An 8,098-nucleotide genomic window follows, 5' to 3' on the forward strand; every position below is an offset into this window, starting at 1 on the left:
AATTAACCTAGACCAGCCCCCAGTGGGAGCAGAGGTGCTACTTCCTATCTTCAGAGAAATTCTCTACAGAACTGACAAAAGCCAAGCTTGGCCTCTTCCTGGAGCCCCTGGTGATGCTGACTCTCTCAGAGTGAACTGAACTAGTGACTCACACTCCCTCCTCTGAGCCCAGCCTCAAAGGCACACTCCTCCACCTGCCAAGGCCACTGGTTCTCACCTCTTTCCACCAGTCTAGAGGAGAAAATGACCAGAATGAAGTCTTCAGAACACTAAGACTATTTATAAAACACAATAAAGAGAAAGACATTGCTGTTATATAACCCCACAATTTTCTGCCCATCTCTTGGATCCCCTCCTTGGTCAATGTAGCCATAATTGGTATTCATTGAATCAGCAGATATTTATTGAGCACCTGCCATATGCCAGGCAATATTTTAAACAGCAGAGACACAGCAATAAACAGTGCAACAAAAGGACCTGCCTTCTTGCAGCTTACATTACTGGGGGCAAAGGTACATGTGCCCTCAGTGATGGAGAACAGCAGGGAACAGGACCATTAGTTACAAATCAAAAGGGACTTTAGAAGCCTGAGGTCTTGGGGATCCCTGGGTGGCTCAGTGGTTTAGCGCCTGCCTTTGGCCCAGGGTGTGATCCTGGAGTCCTGGGATCGAGTCCTGCATTGGGCTCCCTGCATGGAGCCTGCTTCTTCCTCTGCCTGTGTCTCTGCCTCTCTCTCTATCATGAATAAATAAGTAATCTTTTAAAAAAGAAGAAGAAGAAGCCTGAGGTCTTAGTTTGGGTTCCCCAAAAAAACAGACCCTAAGATAAGGACCTGAGAGTAGGTTGCTTATTGAGGAAGCGATCCCAGGAAACATAGGTGAGCAAACAGGGAAATGACAGTGAAGAAGGCAGGCTGTAAATAGTTTACACTACATTAGACACAATAGACACTTTATACTTTACAATAGACACTTACCAGTGTGCACAACGGATTCTCAGTCCTGGAGGACCCTCTCGGGATTGTATAGAATGTGCCTTATAACATATACCCCCCTGAAGGGCGAGGAAGCTCAATGGCTTACCCATCCACTCCCATCCTCATTAGTTGAGGGTCCCACCAGGGTCTTCATGCTCTGGCACCTCAGGAAGAGACAAAAGGCCATAAGCAGGCACAGAAGTGTTTAGAGGCAACCTCTGAGATGAGCGACTGGGATGGAGGTGGCATTGGAAGCATGTGCTGCTCCCAGTCATCTTGTTCCTCTTATAAGCCCAGGACTTAGTGGAGTTTGGGGTACATAGTAGGCACTCAACAAATATTTGTTGAGTAATTAGATGGTTTGTTATCTGGAAATGTCTTTAGAACTATTCCAAAGTCAGCAGGAGAAAGGGCCCTGTACGTGAACCTGGAAAGTCTGAGCTCAAAGCACCTTCAGCTGTGCTACCCTGGGCAAGTCCCTTCCCATTCCTGATCTGTTTTCACAGTCATGAAGCAGGGATGAACACCTGCCTTGCCTGCTCCGTCAGATTGCCATGAGGAGCCAACGCGAGAAACTCTGCCAAAATACTTGGGGAAACCAGAATGTGTTAGAACTATTTTTCTTTTGCAAAGATCCTGGAATATGGAATCTGCAGAAGGAGATTTTGGTCAAGTACATTCTGAGTCTGTTTCCTCACTTATAAAAGAGGCACAGTGATAACCAGCCACAGCATGTCTCAGAGTGCTGTTCTGGGGCTCAAGAGGCAAGATAATGGATGTGGTGCACTCCATTCCCTCCTGAAACTACACTAAAATGACAATAAAGGGATGTGGACTTTTGAAAGTGAGGGGGAGACCATAAACCCATGATGACAAAGCACAAGGAGAGGAAATGATATCAACAAAATTTGGAATGTGGAAAAGTAGATGGTGGATTAGCAAATGGCTTAGTTAGTAGAGAAACTTAAATACTCAACTAATGCTGGGAAAAGCCAGGAAAAGATGTGGCTCGCCCCAAATATGAGGCATCAACACCTCTGGAAGTGAGGGTGGAGATGGGCAAAAACAGGAAGATTGGCAGGAAGGCTTTTTTTTTTTTAAGATTTTATTTATTTATTTGAGAGAGAGAGAGAGAGAGAGAGAGAACACGAGAGCATGGGGAGGGGGAGGGGCAGAGGGAGAAGCATACTCCTCACTGAGTAGGGAGCCTGACACAGGGCTCCATCCCAGGACCCCAGGATCATGACTTGAACTGAAGGCAGACGAAACAGACTAAGCCACCCCACACCCCTGAAAGGCTTTTGAAAAAGTAAGGTTGCCAAATCCCCTGCTCACCCCTGATGGAAATTCTGGGGGTGGGTCTAACCATTTGTGTGGCAAGGGGCCCCCTCTGGTTCTGAGACACACTCAAGCTGGAGAAGCAGTGCTTTAGGACATCCATCAAATGCTATCAAGATGCTGCTGTATTCCTGACTCTTTTGAAACCTTGGGCCCTGACCATCTCATGTGGTCTGTACCACGGCCTATCTGTGATGGATGAGAGCAGGTCAGGTCACGCTTCTGTCCCATCTCCAGGGACACCTCAGCTGTCCCATCACTCACTCCCTGTCTCTCTCTGCAGCACAAAGGAATGGAACAAGGGTCCTTTGTGAACCAGAGAGAACATGGATGTCAAGATATCTTTAAGAGTTTCATCTAGAGTCTGTTTGCACCTGCTGGTCTGACTCCGTGGCATCTAAAATGCCCAAGCTTCAAAACTAATGGTGCCAAAGGGACCATGACCCCTAAGAGAAGGGAGGAAAAAGATAAAATGATCTCAGATCCCAGCCCCAAATATTGTACTTATTTTTATGCTGTGCCTCCTACAATAATGGAGTATTATTTCATTGCTGGCAGATGCAAAATAATGAGCCCATTGTGTGCTGATCTGGAGTTCATATGTCACCCATTTGTCTTGCAGCCTGACTGGGCGCTCTGCCCTGTTCACAGGAAGCCCTCCTGATAGCCAAGCACCATGCAAGCTTGATAACTGTCCTTTACCAGGGGAGGATCCACCAGAAACACTGTCTTTCCTCCCACAGTCTTCCCAGTCCTAACCACCCCCATCCCAACCACCGCCAAGCCTGCTGGGGCTAGCTGGGAGCTCATCACAAGGGTACATAAAGCCCAGTGGGCTGCCCAATGAGGGAAGGGCACTCTTAGGAGGCAGTAGCATACAGAGGTTAAGAGAGGAGACTCAGCAACACCTGGGTCCAAATCCTGCCTCTGCCATTTCACATAGGCATGAACTTGGGTGTGTTGCTTCCTTCTTCTGGCTGGCTGCCATCTCCCCCATGGAATGGGGATGGTAAAAACCCCTTCCTCATGGGATGCCTGGGTGGCTCAGTGGTTGAGCATCTGCCTTTGGCTCAGGGTGTGATCCTGGGGTCCTGGGATCCAGTCCCACATCGGGCTCCCTGAATGGAGCCTACTTCTCCCTCTGCTGTGTCTCTGCCTCTCTTTCTATGTCTCTCATAAATAAGTAAAATCTTAAAAAAAAAAAAAAAGAACCCCTTCTTCTTGGGGTGCAGGGAGAGCTAAATGAGTTAACCATTATAAAGCCCTTAACACAGAACCACACTCCAAATGAGTGCTAGAGGAATGACCTTGGTGGTGGTGGTGGCTGATGGTGAAGTAGATTCTCTAAGAGCTCCCCCCTCCCACCGCCCACCCCCATATTCACCCTGGAAAGGGAATAGGGTCCAGAGATGAAAACTAGGCAATAACTTCAGGCTAGACTAACAGAGGCCAGGAAGGACCTGGTTACCGAGGAAGCATACAATCCATGAGGGGCCCCCTCATGCACTGCAGTCTCATGGCAACTTTATGTGGCTGTTTGCTTTGTGTGCTGACCCAGGCAAGCCGCAGGGCCAGGGGAAAGACTAGAGTGGAAAATCTAAGTGGAAACTCTTTGTCGTATGGAAAGAAAATGAATGTTTTCTTCCTTTCTTCAACTGCCCAAATATTGTCTTATCTACAGGATTCTCATCAACCCAGGTGGAAGACCATTGTTTTCCTACCACCTGTGATTCTACACCAGGAGTCACAATGGGGCACTTGCTACTGGCATCTAGTGAGCAGAGGCCCTGGACACTGCTAAACCTCCTGCCAGGCACAGGGCACTGCCCGCAGCAAAAAAAAATTATGCAGCCTCAAGTTTCAACAATGCCTAAGGCCAAACGGTGTCGCCCAAACTAAAATGAATCTCTCCCTTCACTATACTCTTCAGACACCTTGTTTGAGCTTGTGTTGGGGCATTGGCCTGACTCTGCCAGGTATTGTAGTTAGCTGGTAGCATCCTGGTACAGCAGAAAAGGCACACGCCCTGACCCCTGGCTTAGCCACCCACTCACTAAAACCCAGAAAGTCATTTAGCTTCTCTGAGACCATTTTCTCATTTGAGAAATGGGGAACTGGAATCCTTATTTACAAGCTTAAGGGAAGGATTACATAGAATACTGGGTAGAAGAAGCCCTGGCACATGGCAAGTTCTCAGCAAGTTATGGGGACATGTCTCACTAGTTATAGCCCAGAAGATCAGGTAATGTCCTGCATATGCTTGCATCTCAGGGTATGCCGTGCAACATAGTAGGCGTTCAGAAATTGTTGAACTAAAGTGAAGTTTTCCCTGGAAGCCCAGGATTAAGAAGTAAACCCAGCCCATGGGGTGCCTGGGTGGCTCAGTTGGTTAAGCCTCTGCCTTCATTTCAGATCATGATCCCAGGGGCCTGGGATCAAGCCCCACAGGGGGCTCCTTGCTTAGCGGGGAGTCTGCTTCTCCCTCCCCCTCTGCCGCAGCAACCCCTGCTTATTCTCTCTCTCTCTCTCAAATAAATAAAATCTTGATAAATAAATAAATAAACAAACAAACAAACCCAGCCCATCTCAGGGATCTATACATAGTCCCACGACTTTAAATGGTTTTGATTTAGACTTCAAGATACATCAACATCTCAGCCTCTGCATCTCCCTGTCATCAAGCTTCAGGCCCTTCCCATGAGCAGGGGAGGCTGACACTGGCCTTTCAATTCTTTCTGGGACTGCCAGAGTCTTGGCCACTGCTTGGGAGCAACTACTGCAGCCCAGCCATTCCTGGCTGACCAATTCGATAACCCTCCACCAGCCAAACACCTGCTCTAGTGCATGCAGAAGAAAGTCAAAGGAAATGCCAGCTTCCTAACAGGAGGATGCAAGTCTAGAGGAGTGTGATCTGCCTGGAAAATGAGAAGGGTCGTGTTCCAGTCCTTCAGACTGAATGGAGACTTCCTAAACACACACCCAGTCCACACCCAACTACTGACACACACAGCTCGGCCACACCTGAAGCAAATGTGAAAATACCATCTCTACCCCTTGCCACTGCAAAGTTTTCAGAGGCTCATCTACTATCCCTTTTCCCCTGCTACTGAAGACATCAAGGAAGGCATACCGGGTCAGAAGGAAGACCTGGCTGCAAGTGGGATCCCTGCCTCTAGCTGGCTGTAATTCAAAATAAGTCCTGTTAGGTCACTGAGCCTCAGTTTCCCATCTGTGAAATGAAACCTGGAAATATCTTCTTACAGTCTTTCTGGCTGTGATAGTCCATGCTCTTTCTATGGCCAGTGGTGGCCTGGCTCCCACAGAGACCTGCTGAATGCCATACAGACAAGCCCTGAGCCATTCCAAGTGCAGTCTTTACTGTTCTCCAAGGCCAGGATTTTCCATTACTATATGAGGTGGCCTGCAGAGAATGGCAGGGGAGACATATATTCCCCACTGTTCAAGTCCTTTGGAATGGACACAATGAGTCCTGTCCCTTCACAGCTCCCAGAGGCCAGGCTGCCCAGGAAGTATCAGGCAGGGACTCAGATTGCAAAGATACACGGCAACACAGACATTCTGCAAGCCCACAGGGATCCAGGCCAAGAATAGATAATGCTTATACCAAGCATCTGTCATAATTGCTAGGTGTCAAAGAGCTCACTGTTCCAGGTACAACACTTTTCTTAGCTATTTCCTCCAAATCTCTTAGTAAAAGGAATCCAGACACAACCATTAAGCAAAAGGAGAACTCTGCTCCAAGTCCCCTCATCTGTTTTATCCCTGAACCCCCCTTCCCTGCAGGCCCCCAATACTCTCACTGAAGACAGTGTTTGGGTCACATTAGCTCCAGGGTGATCCCTGACACACAAAGAACTGCATGTCACTTCTTCACTCTGTGAGACGAGCACAATGCCACTGTCTGCTAGCTGCCCTGCACTCTTGGCTATCGGGTAGATGCTGGGTGGCGAAGGGGAAGGAATAAGAAATCTGGAGTTGGAATCCCCACTGTACCAACTTGGACAAGTTATAATCCTTATCCTCTTTGCATCTCAGTTTGCTTATCTATAAACTGGTGTCAGCAAAACCCACTTTGTAACAGTGTCCTGGGGATTAAATGAAACTGCATATGAAGTGCCTGACCTACACTAGGTACTCAGAACAGGCACTATTTTTATAGGGATTTCCCCAAGTTGCTGAATAATGCAGTTCCAGGCACAAAACATGCAAACTGTTTGAGAAAAAAAAAAAGTGATTTAAAACCAGGAGTTCTTTTGGTACTTTATTTGAAGTGAATTGGATTCTCTTTGGGTTAAGGAAGAGTTGTCTTGTTCTTCTCTAAGAATTTCACATTTGATCAGATAGGTCCCACATCCACAGAGAGTTCTGATCTTATCATAAGGACCCTGAGGTCAGACACAGATTCATGTTTTCAGGTTATCTGAAGCAAATCACTTCCCTAGCCAGACCAGATTGTAATGCTTCTCAAGCCCAGCCTCATGTTAGCATCACCTGGGGTGCTTTTCCCCCCTATGGGTCTGTCGGACCCACCCCAAACCATTTTCACCAGGGTCTCTGCTGGGTGATGCCTGAATATCAGTACTTCTAAGAGCTCTCTGATGATTCTAACATGCGATCCAGTGGACCAGGAGATCTCCAAAGTCCTCTCAGCATCCTGGTGCCTACAACAATGAATTGGACATTGTCTGCAATGTTCAAAGCAGATACTTAGTTTATGTTTGATGAATAAGTTAGTGAAGATTCTGACTCATCTTTTTTTTTTGGTATTTCCCTATCCACATTGTATGAAATGAAGAAAAGAAACAGTTGAATTGCAAGTAAGAATCCTGCAGCAGTGCTATCCTCTGCAATGATGATAATGCTCTATAATCTGTGCTGCTCAACACAGTAGCTCTAAGCCACAAGTGGTTATTGAGCACTTGAAGTGTGGTTAGTGTGACTGAGAACTGAATTTTAATTTTATGTCATTTGAAGTAAATAGCCACGTGTGACTTCTGGCCACTACATTGGACAGTGCAGACATAGAGTTGGCTGCCTTTCATAAACACACCTACAGGTGCGCCCCTCCACGCTCCTCTTTTATTAACAGTGTCCTGTTTTCATTGAGGGCGGTCCCCTGCCTGCACTGCCTGAGGTCTTTTGGGGGCAGCTCACAAAGTTGCTCTACTCTTTTCCAGCCAATGGGGTGGGCCCAGAACCCGAACTCAGTCAACCAGACTCTCCAGGAATCTGACTGTGGTTCCAGTGTCGCAAGAAAATGAGTTGGAGCAGATTAATACCAATGTTGATTCCCTAAGACACTGCGTATTAGTTTCCAGAACATTAATCCCTGGTGTGACAATAATAAGTGAGATATGATGTGACCTAGGCATCATTACCATCATCATCGCTGTCATCATCCAAGTACCTCATTAGTACCTATCAGTCCTGACATGCCAGCTCCTAAACTAGATACTTAAGCTGCCTAGCTTCCCCCTGCATCATTTCTCCATCTCTAAAATGGAAATAAACTCATCCAAATTTCTTCCAGAGTCTTTGTAAAGGCAGCAAAAGAAATATTAGTCATAAGAGCTTTGAGCCAAATGAGGGAGTAACCAAACTGTCATTAGAGGTGTTGTTTCCTGGTATAGGTATGGGGACCTGTGGGAGGGTCTGAAGCAAGACCCAAGATCTGGGCCCAGTTCACAAGGTGTGCGACCCTAGGCAAGATACTTGTCCTTTCTCAGCTTTCTGCTAAAATGAGATTAAGACATATCCCTCTCT

Source organism: Vulpes vulpes, chromosome 6 (assembly GCF_048418805.1).
Source record: "Vulpes vulpes isolate BD-2025 chromosome 6, VulVul3, whole genome shotgun sequence".
Taxonomy (NCBI): domain Eukaryota; kingdom Metazoa; phylum Chordata; class Mammalia; order Carnivora; family Canidae; genus Vulpes; species Vulpes vulpes.